At 36.5% G+C, this 23532-nt stretch overlaps 1 protein-coding gene across 4 annotated transcripts in view; it reads left to right on the top strand.

Annotated features, from left to right (window-relative positions):
• The window catches only part of WNK3 (WNK lysine deficient protein kinase 3), a 176006-nt gene that overhangs the window by 75577 nt on the left and 76897 nt on the right, over nucleotides 1–23532 (top strand). The gene's annotated exons all lie outside the window — the stretch shown is intronic.

Genomic DNA, 23532 nt, shown 5'->3' with positions numbered 1-23532 from the left:
TTATCTGATACTACATATCCACTCCTGCTTTCTTTTGATTAATGTTAGCATGGTATATCTTTCTCCTTCTTTCTACTTTCAACCTACTTGTCTTATTGTGTTTAAAGTGAATTTCTAGTAGAAAGCATCCAGCTGGGTTGGGGGTTTTTTTGTTGTTGTTTTTTTACCCACTCTGCCCATGTTTTCCTTTCATTTGGTATATTTAGACCATTTACACTCAAAATAATTATTGATATCTTAGGACTTAAGTTTGACATTTTAGTATTTGCTTTTTGTTTCTTTCCCATGTTTCTCCTTCCTCTGTTTCTCTGTTCTTGTCTTCCTGTAAGTTACTTGCAGATTTTTTCAGGATTCCTTGTTTTATTTATACTGTTTGCATGTATTGTGCTGTATAGTTTTTTAGTGGTTGCTCTAGGTATTACTCTCTGTATATGTAACTAATACACTCTTCTAGTATGGACATTTTACCACTTCAGGTTGAGTATTGAAACCTTACTTCCATTTAGGTCTCCTTACCCTTCCTACTTTTAAAATATAATTGTCTTGGGGCGCTTGGGTGGCTCAGTTGGTTAGGTGTCCAACTTTGGCTCAGGTCATTATCTCACAGCTTGGCTCATTAGTCTGAGCCCCACATTGGGTTCTATGCTGACAGCTCAGGGCCTGGAGCCTGCTTCGGATTCTGTGTCTCCCTCTCTCTCTGCCCCTCCCCTGCTCGCACTCTGTCTCTCTCTCTCTCTATCAAAAGTAAATAAACACTAAAAACATTTTAAATATAATTGTTTCAGAGCGCCTGGGGGGCTCAGTTGGTTGAACGTCCAACTTCAGCTAAGGTCATAATCTCACAGTTCATGAGTTCAAGCCACGTGTCCGGCTTTGCGCTAACAGCTCAGAGCCTGAGCCTGCTTCAGATTCTGTCTCTCTCTCTCTCTCTCTCTCTCTCTCTCTCTCTCTTTCCCCCTCTCTCCCTCCCTCCCTCCCCTGCTCACGCTCTGTCTCTCAAAAATAAATAAATATTAAAAAATTAAAAATAAATAAAAATAAAACATAATTGTCTCAAGTGTATCCTCATATGTTAAGTACCACAATAGATGTTATATGTTTACAGACCTACTAGCAAAAAGTTCTAGTTTTGTTTAGTCTGAGAATATCTTTTTTTCTCTTTCATTTCTGAAGGTATATTTTGCTGGATGTAGAATTCACGGTTAACAATTATTTTCTTCCAGCATTTGAAAAATGTTATGCCCCTCCTTTTGGCTTCCATATGTTTAGGTGAGAAATATGCTGTCATTCAAGTTGATGTTCCACTAATGTAATGTGTCATTACTTCCTAGTTGCTCTTAAAATTTAGTTTTTACAAGTTTAATTATGATGTATCTTGGCATGGATTTCTTTGGGTTTATCTTCTTTGAAATTCACTCAGCTTCATGCATTTGTTTTATGTCTTTGGCCAAATATGGGAGGTTTTCAACTGTTATTTCTTTGAATATTATTTTCTGCTACATGTTCTTTCTTGTTTCCTGCCAAGGCTCCAATTACATGAATTTTCAGTCTTTTTTTTTTTTATTGTGTTCCATAGGTTTAGAGGCCCTGTTAATTTCTTTCAGTTTCTTATCCCTTTTATTCAAACTGAGTAAATTCTAATTAATCTGTATTCAAGTTCACTTATTCTGTTTTCTGTCATTTGCATGCTGTTAATTAGCCCATTCAGTTAGTTTTTTTTATTTCTATAATTTCTATATAGTTCATATAAGTTCTATTTTTTTCCTCAGGTTTTCTATTTTTTCATTTGTTTCCAGAGAAATTGTAATTACTTACTGAGGATTTTTTTCTGACAGCTGCTGTAAAATCCTTGTAAGATAATTCCAGCATCTGATTCATCTTGGTATTGATGTGAGTTGATTGCATTTTCCCATTTGAGTTGTGATTTTTCTTTTCATGTGACAAGTGATTTTTTTTGTTGTATATTGGATATTTTTAGTATTATGATTGGAGACTCTTGGTCATATTTAAATCTTCTATTTTAGCAGGCACTTGGACTATTGAGTTTAGCCTGTAGACTCTATCCTTCTTTTGTGGGCCATAGTTCCAAAGATAATTTAGTTTCTTGAGCTCTTGTAATACTGTTCTGGTCTGCTTGGTCTTCTGGCTCTTGTTGAGCCCTCACTGGGCCCCTATTGGTGCTACCTGCAGTAGTGGAAAGGGTTTTTCTGGGCTGCCAAGTGTAGATTTCAGGAGTGGTAGATGCTGGGCCGAAGGATGGAAAGCATATCCCCTGGCCTCTTATCTGGCCACCTGATGCTGGTACCCTTCATACTCGATCTTGCCTAGTGCCACTAGAATATGGAAGCATTTACCTGGTTACTGTTTATTGCTGGTCAGGAGTTAAGGGGTCATCATGGCTCTCTGCCACTGGACAGAGGTGAGGACATAATGATGTGGGTTGCCTTCTGCCTTTAGGTGAAGTGTCAGGAGACACCTAGTCTGGAACTTTTCCTGCTGTGTGGTGGAGCACAGGAGCTTCTGGGTCTGGAAGGCTCTGTACTACCCGACTCTTTCCTCTGTTTCTTCAATCTTGTAAGAATGTTGGTGTTTTCTTCTGATTTTTATCTACTATAGGGATTACTCTCAGATGAAAAGCCATAAAAATGGCAAACTCATCCACTATTCTTCCTTTTTTCCTACTGTCACCTTCCTACCAGTTTCTACCTGCTTTTGCTTGGTCTCAGGCAGTGTTTTGTTTTAAATTTGTCCAGCACTTTCATTGGTAACTTCCCAGGGTGGGGGAGGGTATTAGAAGTAGAACCTTACTTTCCAAAGTTTTGTCATTGCAAAATAGCACTTACGTGAGGTAATCACTGTAGTCCTGTCAGTAAACCCTAGAAAGTTGAAGGGATGGTATGAATTTCTGATATATGGGTTATTTTACTGCCAAGGTAGAGGAAAGAGAGATCTTCAGTCTGGTCAAATAGCAAGCTATGCTTACATTTTGTGTCTGTCTCTCCAATAAAACTGAAGATTTTTTGCATAGAGATCTGTACACTATTTACCTCTGTATTCCTAGCACCTAGCATAATGATTGATAAAAATAGTTGCTTGTTGCATGTCTGTTGAATAAATTAATAAATAACAATGTCTATAGATATCTCTATCATCCTGTTCTCAGTGACAGAAGTGTTCTTTGTTAATATTTATCATTCTTGTTGCCTAATCAGGACTTCCAAATTGATAATGAACTTGTGTTTGGTGGGTGACCTAATATCTGTTCTTATTTGTCCATTTTATTTTCCCATTTAGAAATGGACTAGGGACATAAGAGACAGGAAGTGAATCATGAATTCAGATGTTCCAATTGTGGTTTTGATCATATTATCAAATAATATGGAAAACCACTTATTCTGATAATTATTTATTGCTAAGGTCAGCATTTCTTACTTCCTCTAGTGTGATGTGTAGTAGTAGTGAATTAGTACTTCCAGTGGTTAAGATTGATTTCATTTGACATTGTGGTCTAATCAAGTATCCATTTAGATGGTTTCATTTTCAAGCTCTTGAAGAGAAATATTAAACCTCAGCATTTTATATGCAGTTGCATCCCTGCTCAGTATGTTTCGATATCACTTTGCTTTTCTACCACAATATTTGCATTATTTTTTCTTTTTTAAAAATCTTTTTCCAGTTACTTTATTTTTTTTTTTAATTTTTTTTCAACGTTTATTTATTTTTGGGAGAGAGACAGAGCATGAACGGGGGAGGGGCAGAGAGAGAGGGAGACACAGAATCGGAAACAGGCTCCAGGCTCCGAGCCATCAGCCCAGAGCCTGACGCGGGGCTCGAACTCACGGACCACGAGATCGTGACCTGGCTGAAGTCGGACGCTTAACCGACTGCGCCACCCAGGCGCCCCATCCAGTTACTTTAATTATATGAGTAATATGCCAATGTATACTTTTGGTAAAAATTTAAAACAATACAGAGAAGCCTCATTTGATCTACCCATATCGTTGTTCCTTCCGTTGTCAGATTGGTGTATATTCTTTCAGATCTTTTTCAGTGTAGTTACATATATAGATATGTACACTTAGACCGTACACAACATTGTTTTCTGGTTTGGTCTTTAAGCACATAAAAGAGATCCTACTGTATATGTCACTTTGTACTTTTTTAACTTAATTATGTGTCTTGGAAATATATCTTTATTATTACATATAGGTATACTGGATTTCATTTAATTTTTATTTAATTGCTCCATAGTATTCATTAGTAAGACTACACTGAAGTTTGTTTAGCTGTTCCTCCTGCTGATGAACATTTTGGCTCTTTCCAGTTTTTCACTATGTTTTAAAAATTTATTTTTATTTTATATTTATTTGTTTATTTTTAATATTTATTTATTTTTGAGAGAGAGAGACAGAGTGTGAGCAGGGGAGGGGCAGAGAGAGAGGGATACACAGAATCTGAAGCAGGCTCCAGGCTCTAAGCTGTCAGCACAGAGCCCAATGCAGGGCTCAAACCCATGAACCATGAGATCATGACCTGAGCCAAAGTCAGACACTTAACCAGCTGAGCCACCCAGGCACCCTTATTTATTTATTTAGAGAGAAGGGAAGGGGCAGAGGTGGAGAGAGAATCTTTTTTTAAAGTTTATTTATTTTGAGAGAGAGAGAAAGAGAGAGATCGCGCCTATGTGTGAGAAGGAGGGAGGGGCAGAGAGAAAGGTTAAAGAGAATCCCAGCATGAGGCTTGAACTCATGAACTGTGAGATCATGACCTGAGACAAAATCAAGAGTCAGATGCCCAACTGACTGAGCCACCCAGGTACCCTGAGAGAGAGAGAAAGTGTGAGAATGAGAGAGAGGGAAGGAGGGAGGGAGGGAGGGAGGGAGGGAGAGAGAGAATCTTAAGCAGGCTCCATACCCAGCATGGAGCCCAACGTGGGCCCAATGTGGGGCCCAATGTGGGGCTTGATCTCACAACTGTGAGATCATGACCTGAGCTGAAGTCAAGAGATGGACGCTTAACCGATTGAGCCACCGAGGCGCCCCCAGTTTTTCACTATTTTAACTAATATTATAGTGAACAAAGTAGATCATACTAGAATAGACACTGGGACAGAATTACTAGACTATAGGTCCTATACATTTTTCATATTAATACATATTGCCAAATTGCTTTTCCAAGGGACTAGACCAATTTAAATTCTCAGCAGCCAGTGGTACAATCTGTCAATATTTGATAATATCAGATTTTTTTTTGCTAGACTGATGAGTAAAAAGAACATATTGTTTTAATTTATATTTCCTTGATTACTAGAGATGATGAGCATGTCTTCATAAGTTTATTTTTAACTTTTTATTTTGAAATGATTTTAGATTCACATAGTGTTTGCCAAAATAGTACAGAGAGTTCCTGTGTCCCCCTTCACTCAGCTTTCCCCAATATTAACATCTTATATAACCATAGTGCAATCATCAAAACCAGGAAATTGACAGTGTATGATACTATTAATTAAACAAAAAACCTTATTTGGATTTTGACAGTTATCACATGACTCATTTATTTTGTGTGTATCTGTAGTTCTGTAAATTTATTTCATGTATAGATTTGTGTAGCAATCTCCACAATCAGAATGTAGAACAGTTCCTTCACTCAGAAAAACTCCTTTGAGCTATCCATTTATAATCATACCCTCTTCCACCTCTAACCCCTGGCAATCACTAATCTGTTCCCCATCAAGATCATTTTCTCCTTTGGAGACTATCGTATCAATGAAACTATACAATGTGTAACCTTTTGAAAGTGACTTGAGATCCATTCCAGTTGTTATGTGAATCACTAGTTGGTTACTTTTTATTGTTGAATACTGTTCCCTTATATAGCTACACCATAGTTTACTTCTTCATTTGTTTATTGAATATTCATTTTTTTGCTTGCAAATGTTATTTGCCTATTTGAGAACTTTCTCTTTTTCTCTTTGATTTCTTTATATGTTCTAATGCTAATTCTTTGTTAAATATATTGCAATTACTTTCTTTCAGTGTGTCCTAATTTGCTTATAGTGTCCTTTGTCACCCAGAAGCTTTTATTTTTTATAAGATCAAATCTATTCACCACTTTTTTTTCCTTTTGGATTTTGCAGCTTGCTTAGGAAGGCTCAGCGTAAAATATTCTTCTATATTTTCTTCTAATACTCTAAAATTTTTTCTTTGTTTAGCTCTATGTCCCATTTTGAATTTTTTAAATGTTTTTATTTACTTTTGAGAGAGAGAAAGGGAGGAATACAGAGAGAGAGAGAACGAACGAACAAACATGAGCAGAGGAGAGGCAGAGAGAGAGGGAGACACAGAATCTGAAGCAGACTCTGGGCTCTGAGCTGTCAGCACAGAGCCCAATGCAAGGCTTGAACTCACAAACCGCGAGATCATGACCTGAGCCTAAGTCAGACACTTAACCGACTGGGCCACCCAGGTGCCCTTCTATATTCCATTTTGATTTTGAGTTTTTTTGTGGACTATCTGTGTTTTTTCAAAATGCATAGATATCTGTGGACTAGTTGTGTTTTTTCAAAATGAATATATATCTGTCCCAACATATTTATCATTATCCCAACTGTTTGTCATTTCCACACTGATCTGAAATGATCTTTATCATATCTGAAATTACTATACATTCTTGACTCATTTCTCAATTCTCTTTGTTCCTTTGACTTTTATCTATTCTTATACCAATACTCTAGTGTTTTTAACAACTTTATTTGTAAGAAATTAAAGATTTTTCTTTGATTTACTCTTAGATAAAACTTGTTTTAAATGATTGTTAATTTTGAATTGGATACATTTTTATTGTTAATATATGTATTTATGGCATTGTAGTCAGACCACACTGTCTACTTATTGGAATTTGATATTTCTTTTTTTTTTCTCTGTGTGCTAAAGATTTATATTTTCCATTCCGGGATGTGTATTCCAAGTTTTGTCTATATTTATTACATTATGCTTCTTAATTATAATATTAAAATTCTCTATATCCTTTATTTTTTTGTCCAATTCTTTCACTTTCTGAGAAAAAGCGTTGAAGTATCCAACTATAATTATGGATTTCTCCATTTCTTCTTTTTTTAAAAAAATTTGTTTATTTAAATTTGTTTATATAAATTTGTTTATTAGTTAACATACAGTGTAGTATTGGTTTCAGTAGAAGAACCCAGTGATTCATCACTTATATACAACACGCAGTGCTCATATCAACAAGTGTCCTCCTTAATGCCCGTCGCCTGTTTAGCCCATTCCACCACCCACCTCCCCTCCAGCAACCCCTAGTTTGTTTTCTGTATTTAAGAGTCTCTTATGGTTTGCCTCCCTTTCTATGTTTCTCTTATTTTTCCTTCCCTTCCTCTATGTTCATCGGTTGTGTTTCTTAAATTTCACATGAGTTAAATCATACATTTGTCTTTCTCTGACTGACTTATTTTGTTTAGCATAATACATTCCAGTTCCATCCATGTTGTTGCAAATTGCAAGATTTCATTCTTTTTGATAACCGAGTAATATGCCACTGCAATTATACACAACACATCTTCTTTATCCATTTATCAGGTGATGGACATTTGGGCTCTTTCCATAATTTGGCTACTGTTGATAGTGCTGCTATAAAGAGTGGGGTGCATGTGCCCCTTCAAATCAGCATTTTTGTATCTTTTGGATAAATAGTAGTGCAATTGCTGGGTCACAGCGGAGCTCTATTTTTAATTTTTTGAGGAATTTCCATACTGTTTTCCAGAGTGGCTGCACCAGTTTGCATTCCCACCAGCAGTAGAAGAGGGTTCCCCTTTCTCCTCATCCTCACCAACATCTGTTGTTTCCTGAATTGTTATTTTTAGCCATTCTACACAGATGTGAAATGGTATCTCATTGTAGTTTTCATTTGTATTTCTCTGATGGTGAGTGACGTTGAGCATCTTTTCATGTGTCTGCTCTGGAAAAATGTCTATTCATGTCTTCTGCAAATTTCTTCAGTGGATTATTTGTTTTTTGGGTATTGAGTTTGGTAAGTTCTTTATAGATTTTGGGTACTGACCTTTTATCCAATGTCATCTGTAAATATCTTCTTCCATTCTGTCGGTTGCCTTTTAGTTTTGCTGATTGGTTCCTTTGATGGGCAGATGCTTTGTATCTTGCTGAGGTTCCAATAGTTCATTTTTACTTTTATCTCCTTTGCCTTCGAGACATGTCTAGAAAGAAGTTGCTCCCGCCGAGATCAAAGAGGTTCCTGCCTCTTTTCTCCTATAGGATTTTGATGGTTTCCTGTCTCATATTTAGATCTTTCATACATTTTGAATTTATTTTTGTGCATGATGTAAGAAAGTGGTCTAGTTTCATTCTTCTGCATGTCACTGTTGAGTTTTCCCAGCACCATTAGAAACTGAAGAAACTGTCCATTTTTCCATTGGATACTCTTTCTTGCTTTGTCAAAGACAAGTTGGCCACATATTTGTGGGTCTATTTCTGGGTTCTGTATTCTGTTCCATTGATCTATGTTTCTGGTTTTGTGCCAGTACTGTACTGTTTGTACTGTACAGCTTTGTAATACAGCTTGATGATTATAGCTTTGTAATATAGCTGCGTTTTTTCTTTGGCATGCTGCTGGGATTCAAAACCCAAAGTTATGGGAATGCAAGCTGGTGCAGCCACTCTGGAAAACAGTATGGAGGTTCCTCAAAAAACTACAAATAGAACTACCCTACAACCCAGCAATTGCACTACTAGGCATTTATCCAAGGGATACAGGTGTGCTGTTTCAAAGGGACACATGTACCCCCATGTTTATAGCAGCACTATCAACAATAGCCAAAGTATGGAAAGAGCCCAAATGTCTGTTGATGGATGAATGGATAAAGAAAATGTGGTGTATTTATATATATATAAATATTATATATATAAATATTATAATATATATATTTATTTATATATATAATTTATATATTAATTATATATAAATATTATATATTATATATACACAAATATTATATATTATATATACACACACGCACACACACGTACACAATGGAGTATTACTTGGCAATCAAAAAGAATGCAATCTTGTCATTTGCAATGACATGGATGGAACTGGAGGGTATTATGCTAAATGAAATTAGTAAGTCAGAGAAAGACAAAAATCATATGACTTCACTCATGAGGACTTTAAGAGACAAAACAGATAAACATAAGGGAAGGGAAACAATAGTGTAAAAACAGCGAGGGGGACAAAACAGAAGAGACTCATAAATATGAAGAACAAACTGAGGGTTACAGGAGGGGTTGTGGGGGGGGGTATGGGCTAAATGGGTAAGGGGCACTAAGGAATCTACTCCTGAAATCATTGTTGCACTGTATGCTAACTAATTTGGATATAAATTTTAAAAAATAAAAAATAAAACAAATTAAAAAAAACCCAAAGTTTTAAAGGATGGCATGGTGCACATCTACTCCCCTCGTCTGGATTAGAGCCCTCTGCCCTGCTGATGAAAGGCCTTGGCTGGCACCTACAAAGTCATTTGTCCTTGGGGAGACAATAAACCCTCTTCAAAAAGTACTCCAAGAATGGGACTTTTCTCTCCCAGTACACCCCAGAGATCTCTACACCTTGCTATGTACTCTGGGACCACCTCCCTCCTCCCCAGGAGCATGTCACAGCTCCACTCGGAGAAAGTCTCCACAACCTCAGAGTTTGAGCTCTAAAAGCTGTTTGCAAAAAAGAACTGGGACACTCAATACTTTCTGCTTCCCATTCTGTGGTCTAGAGTGGTTTTTCTCTTGTGCTAACTCAATGCCACACTTTCTCAACCCCTCTCTATTTCTCTCCCTTTTGTCTCCATCGAAAGGTTTCCCTCCCCTCTGTGGCTCTCCCTGCCCTCTGTTTTTCTCTCCCCCAGTTCACATCCACACACCTAGCACCTGCCAAGCTGTCTCTCTACAACTGTGGAGATCCTTGTGCCAGTCCGCAGATCGATTTCCTGGGTGTTCCCAGTAATCTGACCTCAATACAGCTGTGTTTGAGGGACAAGGATAGCCCAGTGTCCCCCTCCTTCTCCACCATCTTAACTTCTCCATTTCTTCTTATTGTGAGTCCTAATTCCTTAATCCTAAAAGTTTCTGGATACTGAAAGGATTTTCCTATATTTGTTGCCAAAATTCATTTGGTGGCAAACTTGACCCGAACCGATGAGACTACCGATAGTGTTTCTGTTTTTAAAAGCAGACACACTCTGGGGCGCCTGGGTGGCTCAGTCGGTTGAGCGTCCGACTTCAGCTCAGGTCATGATCTCACAGTTTGTGGGTTCAAGCCCCGCGTTGGGCTCTGTGCTGACTGCTTGCTCAGAGCCTGGAGCCTGCTTCAGATTCTGTGTCTCCTTCTGTCTCTGCCCCTCCCCTGCTCACGCTTTGTCTCACTCTGTTTCTCAAAAGAAATAAATGTAAAAAAAAAAATTTAAAAAAATAAAATAAAAGCATACACATTCATTTATATTAAGGATTACATAATTGGTATGTATAAGAACCCCTTGTAGAACAGGATTGAATGCTGCTAAATTTTTTATTAGTTAACCTGTATTCTTGAGTTAAAATATTTACAATGAAATCTTTATGATATATGCAAGGATATTAAGAACACCTATATAACAAATACTCTAGAAATGAAAAAATTACCATATTTACCATCCTCTGGATATACCTGTATTTTTTTGCAAGATTTAAAACTTCATTTGAATAGTACCCTAGCATATGTATTCTTCTGTATTTTTTTTAAATTCAATATGGATTATGAGATTATTATGAGATTTACCCATGTTCACATATGTAGCTCTACTTTCTTCATTTTCCTTTTCTCCCATTGATGTGCATGTGAGTTTTTCCCATTAATTTGCTTATTTCCATGTTCCTGACTCATTCCTTTGGGATAGAATATATGTTATTAATTTTATGGTTGCTAAATCTCCTCCCATGTTTAGTCTTTTTTTTTTTTTTTGGCTTTTGCTTTATATTTAAAATGAAGGTCTAGTTGATCGGCATTGGTAGCTGATTTAGGCTTCTTCAATTAAAGTGTGTAAACTTTGTGACTTCTAGGTTAACAATGCCTCATCCCACATCTAATGAATGCCTGTACTATTAGTGAGATCTTTTGTAGTTAGCTGGACATGAGTGGGATATATAATGGATGTTCCAGAAGTTTCTCAGATTCTTCATTTTTAACTGTTCTCCAAAGAAGATTTCTTCTAAATATATGACTCCTCTTAATAACAGCAGAGGAGAAAACATTCTGGTTCAGAATACAATCTAGAATAATTGTTTGTATGTTATTGTCACTCTACTTTAATAGTTTCTTCTAATTTGGAACAATTGTTTTAGTCTTTCTTGGTCTTTTATGACCTTGATGATTTTGATGAGTGTAGACCAGCTATTTTATAGATTAGTATTCAAAATGGGTTGGTCTTATGTTTCCACATGATTAGATTCAGGTTATGCATTTGTGGCAGGAATAATATAAAGGCGATTTTTGAGTCCTTTTTAGTGTATTATATCAGGAGGCACATGGTGTCCGTTGTTTTATTACTGGTGAAATTAATTTTGATTAGTAGGTTAAGGTTCTGTCTACCAGATTTTACCACTGAAAAGTTATTATTTTTTAATTTATAATTAAGTAATATGTGAGGAGTTACTTTGAGTCTATGTTTATCATAAAACCTTTACCCACAGTTTTGGCAGCCATTATTGCCTATGATGATTATTACTATGATGATTGCCAGATAATGGTTTTCAAATTCTGTATTTATTATTTGGTTTAAAGCTTTCTGTTTTCCCCATTTATTGATTGATTGATTTAAATATATAAAAGTATTTTTATTTTGTTCTATGGTTTATAACTCACAAGTATCATTATTTATTTAGATGCACCAACTATCTCAGATTAGGCTAGTGGGTTCCTCTTCAAACTTGTTTCTTTAAACTTTTGACATGTCCCCATCATTCTTTGAACTTACCTTTTCACAACAAGCGTATTCTATTCTTCTTTGCCCCAACTTCACAATTGGTCATATCTCAATGAGTTCTGGTTGAGAGGGTTTGTCTTAATGGGGATACAATCTCATAAGAGGAACAGTTTCAAAGTGAGGGAAAAATTGGTGATAATAAGAAAGAGAATGGAGAATTACTGGAGTGATGTTCTGGAGAAGGTGAGAGGAGATGAAGTTCATTCTAACTTCTAACTATGAATCATAGTTTCATTAATCTATGAAGTTTAATAGAGATCTTCTATTTAATCTCTAAATAGAAGAGTTGGCCTTAGCATAGGAGCCCAGACAGGTTGTCCATAATAATATGCGTGAAGGTAGAGAGTGTGGGCACAAATGATATTAGGTGAGTAGATGTGGTAGTAGGAGTTTACAGTAATTCTTTTCTTGTTTCTTTTTTATTTTCTCAGTGAAATAGAAGTATGGTCATCATCCGAGCATGAGTTTGGGAGAGAGAGTGTGTATTAAAAGTTTAAGGAGAGGGGCGCCTGGGTGGCGCAGTCGGTTAAGCGTCCGACTTCAGCTCAGGTCACCATCTCCCATTCCGTGAGTTCGAGCCCCACGTCGGGCTCTGGGCTGATGGCTCAGAGCCTGGAGCCTGCTTCCGATTCTGTGTCTCCCTCTCTCTCTGCCCCTCCCCCGTTCATGCTCTGTCTCTCTCTGTCCCAAAAATAAATAAAAAACGTTGAAAAAAAATTTTTTTAAATAAAAAAAAAAGTTTGAGGAGAGAGGAGAAGGTATAAATAAGTTTTCTAAGAGAATGGTAAAATGAGTAGTAGTAACACTTCCAGGCAGCATTAAGTATCTACCTGAAGTTAATTGTTCTAAAGATTTTTTTTTTATTTTGGTGCTTCTCTTTTTCTACCTTTGGTGTTTCTGAGAGGTTTGGTGATCCTGATTTTCTAACCCAGCTCCCTCTTGAATTTTTAGCCAATCTCCATTGCTACTTACCTCTTAGCACAACAGGGATTTGGAGGTGGATAGGAGTGCCCAGTTGCTCCTTCTTTACCTTCCCATTGAATCTCTCAGATAAATTCCCCAAGGCCACTTCATGCTTCTGGTATCTACTGTGAGTAGGTTTGGTGCTTCCCAAATCACTCCTAACTTTGTGGTAGTTTTCTCCATATATGTTCCATATATGTTTGAAGCTTTGGTTTCCAATGATTTTGTTTCCCTGTGGATGTGAACTATTGTTTTCTATTCATTTGGAGATTCTCCACCATTTATGGTCTGTGGATGGCACTCGTTTTTAATTTTTCTAGGATGTTATAACTTTATTCCAGTTTTTTAAACCATCATCTTGCTTTCTAGAGTAATAGAATGAATGTATATGATCACTGTTACCATATTGATTCAGTCTCCTAGAATTTTTTTTCTGTATGAATAATGTGGATTAACATAAGGAAAGGTAACTTAGTGATTTTTGTTGTTGCAAACGTTTAGCATTGACTACTAGGATGAGGAGTGTCTTTCAGGTTTTTGTTGGTATTGTTAGAAGCAGTGACAGGATTGGCCAGATTTTAGATTTTGAGTGCATCAGGAGTCAATAAAATGTTTCTATATATAATTTTTTCACAGATAAATCTACATATTAGCATATCTGATGTGTACATTTGTAAGATTACTCTGGAAATTGTGGTTCTGACTGACATTTCCTATTTTATTACTGCTTCATAGCTGATCTCAGTGAAATCATAATTTTCAGCTCCAGTTTCTTAAATCAGGAAAGTAATGTCTTTACACTTTATTCTTGGTGATTTTAATTCTAACTATAGTATGTTTAAGACCCAAAAAGATAGTTACTGAAGATATTAGTGCCTTTGAGATGTTTACTTTGTCTCTGGTTACATTTCTGTTTTTCTAGTCCTTTCAAGACAGTACAGAAACTATCTGAAGAATGGACTGATGGGTATAATGCTGTTGTTAGTTGGCAAAACATTCACCATATTCACTTTGTTCAGAAATATCCATGGGTCTAGTGTGTGTGAATATGATTAAAGCAGTAGGTTTATGGGGCGCCTGGGTGGCTTAGTCGGTTAAACATCCGACTTCAGCTCAGGTCATGATCTCATGGCTCATGAGTTCAAGTCCTTCATTGGCTGTACTGACAGCTCAGAGTCTAGAGCCTGCTTCATATTCTGTGTCTCCCTCTCTGTCTGCCCCTCCCCCACTTGTGCTCTGTGTGTTCCTGTGCGTGTGTGTGTGTGTGTGTCTAAGTCTATCTGTCTGTCAAAAATAAACAAACATTAAAAAAACAGTAAGTTTATTCTGATAAAGACAGTTTTTTAAAAAATATAATTTATTGTCAAATTGGCTAAAGTACAGTGTGTAAAGTGTGCTCTTGGTTTTTGGAGTAGACTCCTGTGGTTCATCGCGTTACATACAACACCCAGTGCTCATCCCAACAAATGCCCTCTGCAATGCGCATCACCCATTTTACCCTCTCACCCACCCCCCCCATCAATCCTCTGTTTGTTCTCTGTATTTAAGAGTCTCTTATGGTTTGCCTCCCTCCCTCTCTGTTTGTAGCTATTTTTCCCTTTCCCTTCCCCCATGGTCTTATGTTAAGTTTCTCAAGATCCACATATGAGTGAAAATATAAGATATCTGTTGGTAAAGACAGTTTTAATATATTGAGACCAGTTTCCAAGGCATTCGAAAGGAGAAAATCTTACAGTTAGGGAACTGACATTGAGGACCTACAATGTATCAAGCAGTGTCATCTCATTTATTCTTCATTCTAACTTCCTCTATAAAGTAGTTAATTCCATTAAATGAAAATGTATAAAAATTGAGAAGTAATGTTAGTCTGGTTTCTCTAGAGAGAGAGATTCTGGATCTAGGATATTAGACCATTTATGTAAAAATGCTAGTTAGCGCAATATTTTATTTATGTGAAATTACTTTATTCTAACTGAAGGAAAATTGGTCTAAACAGTCGGTGCATTTACTGAATGTTGTCAAAAAATGTTCTCAAAAGACACATATTGCTTAGGATGTCTTCGGAATGTAGAAGCTGGTAATGATAAGGACATTAGTCATTTGGATTGATTTACAGGGACATTATTTGGCCTTCTCCGTTTTGCAGTATAAATTAGTTGGAATATTGAGGATATTGACAGGATGGGAACCTTTCAGGTAGCTCTCATTCTTCAGGAAGGAGCCAATCTCTAAAACAGAAGCACAGTTGAAATCTGCAATTTGGGAAGTTGGTGGAATGAGCTAAAAGACTGATTATCTGTGGATTACTAATAAAGTTATGTGAGGGAAAGGCAAACTGTTCTTTAGTGGGGATAGCAATGATGAAGTATATTTATTTTATCATAATATACATGTTAGCATTCTCAGTTTTTTAACTGTGCATTCAGTTTTGAAACATAGTTTTAACAATTTGGACTTAATACTGATACTGGTTTTGGTATGCAACACCAGTTTTTTTTTCAAGTTTTTATTTAAATTCCAGTTAGTTAACATAGCGCAATATTAGTTTCAGATGTAGGATTTAGTGATTCATCACTTACATACAACACTCAGTGCTTATCACAAGAAGCGCCTTCCTTAATACCCATCACCCATTTAACCCATCTCCCCACCTATCTCCTTTCTGGTAAACCATCAGTTTTTTTCTCTATAGTTAAGAGTCTGTTTCTTTTTTTCTTAGTGTTTATTTTGAGAGAGAGATCATGCTCACAAGTGGGGAAGAGGCAGAGAGAGGCAGAGAGAGAATCCCAAGCAGGCTCTACACCATTAGCACAGAGTCAGATATGGGGCTTTTGAACTCCTGAACCGTGAGATCATGACCCAAGCCAAAATCAAGAGTCAGATGCTTTACCAACTGTAAAGCTTTACCACACAGGTGCCCCAAGAGTCTATTTCTTGATTTGTCTTCTTTCCTTTGCTCATTTGTTTTGTCTGTCAGATTCTACATATGAGAGAAATCTTATGGTATTTGTCTATCTCTGACTTAATTGTTTCACTTAGCATTATACTCTCAGATGTCAAGATTTCATTCATTTTTCTGGCTGAATAATATTCTGCTGCATATATATACCGTATATTCTTTGTCCGTTCATTAGTTGACAGACACTTGGGCTGTTTCCATGATTTAGCTATTGTAAATAATGCTGCTATAAACATAGAGGTGCATGTATCCCTTTGAATTAGTGTTTTTGTATATTTTGGATTAATACCCAGTAGTGTGATTACTGGGTTATGGGTAGTGCTATTTTTAGCTTTTTGAAGAATCTCCATACTGTTTTCCACAGTGGCTACACCAGTTTGCATTACCACCAACAGTGAAAGTGAGTTTCTTTTTCTCCACCTCCTCACCAATACTTGTTGTTTCTTGCATTTTTTATTTTAGCCATTGTGACAGGTGTGAGGTGATACTGTAATTTTGATTTGTATTTCCCTTATGATAAGTGATGTTGAGCATTTTTTCTTGTGTCTCTTGGTTATCTGGGATGTCTTCTTTGGAGAAATACCTGTTTATTTCTTATGCCCATTTTTAGTTATTTATTTTATTTATTTATTTTTATTTTGGCAAGTTTTATTTATTTTTATTTTTTTAATATGAAATTTATTGTCAAATTGGTTTCCACACAACACCCAGTGCTCATCCCAACAGGTGCCCTCCTCAATACCTATCACCCACCCTCCCCTCCCTCCCACCCCCCCATCAACCCTCAGTTTGTTCTCAGTTTTTAAGAGTCTCTTATGTTTTGGCTCCCTCCCTCTCTAACCTTTTTTTTTCTTCCCCTCCCCCATGGTCTTCTGTTAAGTTTCTCAGGATCCACATAAGAGTGAAAACATTTGTAGCAACATGGATGGAACTGGAGAGTGTTCTGCTAAGTGAAATAAGTCATACAGAGAAAGATAGATACCATATGTTTTCACTCTTATGTGGATCCTGAGAATCTTATTCCCATTTTTAAATTGGATTATTTGTTTTCTGGGTGTTGAGTTGTATAAGTTCTTTATATATTTTGGATATTGACCCTTTATTGGATACATCATTTGCAAATATCTTCTCCTATTACATAGGTTGCCTTTCAGTTTTGTTGATTGTTTCCTTTGCTGTACAGAAGCTTTTTATTTTGATGAAGTCCCAATAATTTATTTCTGCTTTTGTTTCCCTTGCCTCAGGAGACATATCTAGAAAAAGGTTGCTAGAGCCAATGTCGGAGACATTGCTGTCTGTGCTCTTTTCTAGGATATTTATGGTTTCAGGTCTCATATATAGGTCTTTAATCTATTTCAAGCTTATTTTTATGCATGGTGAAAGAAAGTGGTCCAGTTTCATTCTTTTGCATGTAGCTGTCCAGTTTTTCCAACACCATTTGTTGAAGAGGCTCTTTCCCATTGGATTCTTTACTGCTATTGTTGAAGATTAACTGATCATATAGCTGTGGGTTTATTTCTGGGTTTTCTATTCTGTTCCATTGATCTATGTGTCTGTTTTTGTGCCAGTACCATACTGTTTTCATTACTACAGCTTTGTAATATAACTTGAAGTCTAGAATTGTGATACCTCCAGCTTTGCTTTCCTTTTTCAAAATTACTTTGGCTATTTGTGGTCTTTTGTGATTCCATATAAATTTTAGGGTATTTTGTTCTAGTTCTGTGAAAAATGCTAGTGGTATTTCGATAGAGATTGCATTAAATACATAGATTGCTTTGGGTAGTTTAGGAATTTTAATAATATTTTTCTTCCAATCCATGACCACGGGATATCTCCATTTCTTTCTGTCCTCTTCAATTTCTGTCATCAGTGTTTTACAGTTTTCAGAGTACAGGTCTTTACTTCTGATTAGGTTTATTCCTAGGTATCATTATTTTTGGTGCAGTTGTAAATGTGGTTGTTTTCTTGATTTCTCTTTTTGCTGCTTCATTATTAGTGTATACAAATGCAACAGATTTCTGCACATTGATTTTGTATCCTGTGATTTTACTGAATTCATTTATCAGTTCTAGCAATTTTGGTAGAGTTTTAGGGTTTTCTGTGTATAACATGTCATTTGTCAATAGTGAAAGTTTTACTTCTGAAAATAGCTTTTTGAAAATAACTTTTCTTCTTATACTTTTTAGAAATTACAGCAAAGTATAAAGTTAAAATTACTGGTTATCTCACCTCTCAGAAATGAACCTTTGTAGTTTTATAGACATTTTTCCATACAAACACATATACAAAATATTTTTTAGTATTTTATCAGAATTGGATCATACCAGCTTTTAAAAAGATTTCTTCTTTTTTTAACTATTTTTTTAATGTTTATTTATTTTTGAGAGAGAGAGAGATAGCAGGGGAAGGGCAGAGAGAGAAGGAGACACAGAATCTGAAGCAGGCTCTAGGCTCTGAGCTGTCAGCACGGAGCCTGACGTGGGGCCCAAACCCACAAACCGCAAGATCATGACCTGAGCTGAAGTCAGATGCTTAACTGACTGAGCCACCTAGGTCCCCCAAAGATTTCTTATTTTTATTAAAGTATATTAAGCATATATACATTAAAGTACCCTAATCTAAATCTAACATACCCTAATTGAAGAATTTTCACGTATCTATTCCCCCACTAAATGCAAATGAAGATTGAGTACATTTTCAGCCCCCTAGAAGATTCACTAAGATCCACCCACGTTGTTGCATGTATCATTAGTTTGTTTTTTGTGCTTTGAGTTGTACTATTATACATTATGCCATAGTTCAGTTATCAATTCTTCTGTTGATGTACATTAAGATTGGTTCTCCTTTTTGACTCTTAAAAATAAACAGCCGTGAATGTTCCTGTATGTTTTATTGTTGGACACATGCACTCATTTCTCTTGTGACTATATGTAGGTGTGGGATTGCTGGGTCACAGGATAAAAGTATATTTAACTATGCTAAATAATGCTACACAGTTTTCCAAGTAGTTATGTCAAAATACATTCCTACCCGGGTGCCTAGGTGGTTCAGTCAGTTAAGCATCCAGCTTCGGCTCAGGTCATGATCTCATGGTTCATGAGTTTGAGCCCTGCATTGGGCTCTCTGCTGTCAGCGCAGTGCCTGCTTCAGATCCGCTGTCCCCTCTCTCTCTGCCCCTCCCCTGGTAGTTCTCTCTCTCTCTCTTTCAAAAATAAATAAACATTAAAAAATATATTCCTACCAGCAATGTATGAATGTTCCAGTTATTTTACATCCTTATCACCACTTAGCATTACCTGTATGTTAAATTTTAGCCATTCTGGTAGATGTGATGTAGTATATATTGTGCTTTTCACTTGCATTTCTCTGATAAGTAACAATGTTGTACACTTTCTCATGTAATTCTTAGACATTCAAATATCTTTTGTGAAGTGCCTAGTCAAATTTTGGTGGGGAGGGTAGTTGTCTTTTTCTTTAGTCTGCTTTAATATTGAACATTTCTTTAGCCTTTCTTTTTCTTGACAGTGTTGAAAAGCACAGGCCAGTTTTTTGTAGAATATCCTTCAGTTTATGTTTATTTGAAGTTTTCTCATGATTAGATTCAAATCATAGATTTTTGGCAAGAATACCATGTAAGTGACATCTCTATATTAGGAGCCATGCCAGTTTGTCCCAAAATTCGTGATATTAACTTTTATTACATGGTTCAAGCAGGGCCTGCCAGGCTTCTCCACTATAAAGTTGCCATTTTCCCCTTTATAATTTATGAGTTATTTATAGGGAGCTGTTTTGAGACTATGTAAGTATCCCTTTCATCATCAAAATTTTCACCCACTAGTTTATGTATCTATTGATATTCTAATTTCATCATTCCTCTTTATTAGTTGTCCCTTCTCATTTATTTATTTATTTGTGTAAGTGTGTACTTATGGGGCCTTATATTATTTACTAAGTTGTGATATAATATTATCATTATTTATTTTGATGGTTAAAGTACCCCAGATTTGGTTAATACGCACCCATTCAAGGTAGATGTGGTGTCCTTTTGACATGTCCTTGTTATTCTTTTTAAAAAAAAAAAAATTTAATGTTTATTTTTGAGGGTGGGGAGGAGGGGCAGAGAGAGAGAGACACACACACACACAGAATCCAAAGCAAGCTCCCGGCTGTCTGCTAACAGCAGAGAGCCAGATGCGGGGCTTGAACTCACGAACTGTGTATTCATGACCTGAGCCAAAGTCGATCACCTAACCAACTGAGCCACCCAGGTGCCCCAACATGTTCTTGTTATTCTTTTGAGTACTTCTTTATTTTCTGGCATGGCATGGTATTTCAGGCTCATTTTGTACTTTCCCTGCCCCTCCTCTGGAATCAGTCATTTTTCCATGGAGCCCTAATTCCTTTCAGTGGGCAATATAATTTAGAAACCAAAATATGGATGTTCGCTGTGTTTTGTGTTACTTGGGGGTTATAGTTTCCAGGGTTCTCAGCAGACAGACCAGAATATGTGTGTGTGTGTGTGTGTTTTGTATGGATACTTCCAGCCCACTTTACTTTTGACTTTGTGTTCTAGGAAAGAATTTTTTGTTTTTGTTTGTTTTTGCCATGCTTCTTTCAGTATACATCCAACATCTCTATTTGATTATACAATGGGCATTTCAAATTCAATGTGTCCAAAGTCAAACACTTTTTTTATACTCCCCTCTGACCACTGCCCTAAGGCTGTTCTTTCCACAGTTGTCCCCATCTCAGCAAATGGAAACTCTTTCTTGTTACTCAAGCCATATATTTGTGGTTATCTTTTACTCTTCTCTTTTTCTCATATGTCACTTGAAATCATCAGAAAGTCTTTTGGCTTTTCCTTTAAAATATATCTACAACCTGACTACTTCTCACTTCCATCATTATCATGATGGTCTAATCTCTCTTACTTGAATGATTACAGTAGCCTAATTGTTGTCCTTCCTTCTGCCTTTGCTCCTTTATAACCCTTTTCTCATTCTAAGAAGCAGAATGATCCTTTTATTTATTTATTTTTTTAAATATGAAATTTATTGTCAAATTGGTTTCCATACAACACCCAGTGCTCATCCCAACAGGTGCCCTCCTCAATGCCCATCACCCATCCTCCCCTCCCTCCCACCCCCCATCAACCTTCAGTTTATTCTCAGTTTTTAAGAGTCTCTTATGGTTTGTCTCCCTCCCTCTCTAACTTTTTTTTTCCTTCCCCTCCCCCATGGTCCTTTGTTAAGTTTCTCAAAATGCAAGTCGTATCATGTCTCAAAACCCTACCCAAAACCTTCTACTGCCCATATCACTCATAGTAAAAATACCAATACTTAATGGCATGAAAGCCCTATAGGATCTGGCCTCCCCTGCCCAACTCTCTGACTTCATGTAGATTTTCTTTGACTTCTGTTGTCTTTTTGAATGGTGATTAAGTCATTTCACAGATCTACAGTTTAAGGACAAGGGTATGTACACTGTTTATTAACAGGCATTGATCTATAGTTCGCTAATAAGGTATGGTTTACTTTTACCCCCATAGTGTGTTTTCTAATGCTTGTAATAATCAAATATGGTAAAGACTGCAGTCTTCAACATGTATACCTACCAAAATTTTTCCTTTCTGCATCCTTGCTGATTTGGTTTTACTTGTAGGGACTCTACCTCTCAGAATGCTAAATGGTTCAGTTAGTCCTCTCCTTTTTATCTCCAATATGCATTCTCACTCCTTTCAGTTTTGTTTTTTTTTTAAACAGGGTTAGTTTCTGTCTCCAAATAGCTGTAGAAACTTGGAGGGCTGCAACAAGAGCAGTGCCTGATCAATTTACTGGTTGGTACAGACCCTTGATAACTCAACTGAACAGCACATAATACAGGGAAAGTATGAAGTATAAGTCTACTTTCAGTTAGTTTCCCTTTCATGAGGTGCTCTCTAGGGAGGCCCTGGAGTGAAGCCTAGGTAAATTTTTTTCTTTAATCTAGTTCTACCTGCCTTATAATTAATAAAACTTCCTCCTAGTTTCTATCACTCGTTTGTCAGTTTTTGTGGTGCCGGTATGTTTTCATCTTTTTTTCCTTGCCTGTTTAATAGCCTCTGTGTCTTGATGTGAGTTTGTCCATGGAAATATCCTGTGGATCATTTCTTTCTTTTTTTCATGTTTGTTTATTTTTGAGAGAGATTGAGAGAGAGAGAGAGAGAGAGAGAGAGAGAGAGAGACCACAAGTGGGGAGGGGCAGAGAGAGAGGGAGACACAGAATCCGAAGCAGGCTCTAGGCTCTGAGCTCCCAGCACAGAGCCCGACACAGGGCTCGAACTCATGAACCCTGAGATCATGACCTGAGCCAAAGTCTGATGTTTAACCGACTGAGCCACCCAGGTGCCCTAGATCATTTATTTTTTTATGGTAAATTTCATTACTTGGAATCTTGGCTTGGCCAGGAATTCGGCTTGGATAAACAATGACTTTATAGATAAAGCATTCTTTTTAAGTATAAAAATATGGAAGTGGACATACACAGTGATAATTTTTTAATTAGACAAAAATTTCACTGTTAAAGAGGTATATGCATCATAAATATAGGCTTGAACCAGTTTGTATCTTGAGTTAGGCCTGAGTTTGAACAGTGTCTCGAATTATTTACTGTATGATTTGAGGAAAAGTATTTTTTTTAGCTCTGATTGTTTTCATTTGTAAAATGACATTTTAAAATGCTTGTCTTGATTTGCAACTTTGAAATGTAAAAAATAAGATGGATTGATGGATATACATGTGATATGCAATTATACTAAAATGCTATAGACTGTGAGTGGTAGATACATGGGTTTTCACTGAACAATTATTCAACTTCTCTGTATGATGTAAAATTTTCATCATATCAGAAAAAATGCCTATCTTGCAGGCTCATTAGGTTTAGATGAGATATATGTAAGAAGTGCCTGGCATGTAGTAAGTGCTTAGTAAATAGCAGTTATTAAAAAATAAAAAGCACTTCATAGGAGATACATGTTTTGTAGCATTGATAATACAACAAGATAGTTTATGAAATTTTTAGATGTTTCTTTTCTTGTTTTTTGTTTTCTTTTTCTTTTTCTGTCTCCCCTCCTCCCTTTCTCTCCTCCTCTTCTCCTTTCCTTGAGATTATAAACTGCATCCAGGGCTGAGAATCACTGGTGGGAGGAGGGCAAATAATGACAAAGTAAGTTAAGGAGAAAGGATTAGGAACTAACGAAATTTAACAGAAAAGCCTCTGTGGTATGCACAAGGGGTCTCTGCTCCTCAGTACTGTCTGGAGTTATTTATCTATTCATTAATTTCCTTTTACTGACTCAATTTTTGCTTCTATCACTTACAGCCTCAGCTTGCTCATTTGTAAAATGAAGATAGCAATACTTACTCAGAGTTGTCATAAGGGTTTAAGTAAGTTTAAATAATGTATATTAAGTGCTTAGCACTTAATAAATGCTTAATATTGATTGGTTTGTTGCTATAATAAAAATAAAAGCAATGAGAATATTATAATAGTGAAAGACAATTACTGAGTGAGCATCTATTCCTATTTCAGG

The sequence above is a fragment of the Acinonyx jubatus genome, chromosome X (assembly GCF_027475565.1).
Source record: "Acinonyx jubatus isolate Ajub_Pintada_27869175 chromosome X, VMU_Ajub_asm_v1.0, whole genome shotgun sequence".
NCBI lineage: Eukaryota > Metazoa > Chordata > Mammalia > Carnivora > Felidae > Acinonyx > Acinonyx jubatus.
The sequence above is the reverse complement of the archived record's forward strand: the minus strand, read 5'-3'. Positions and strand labels throughout refer to the sequence as shown.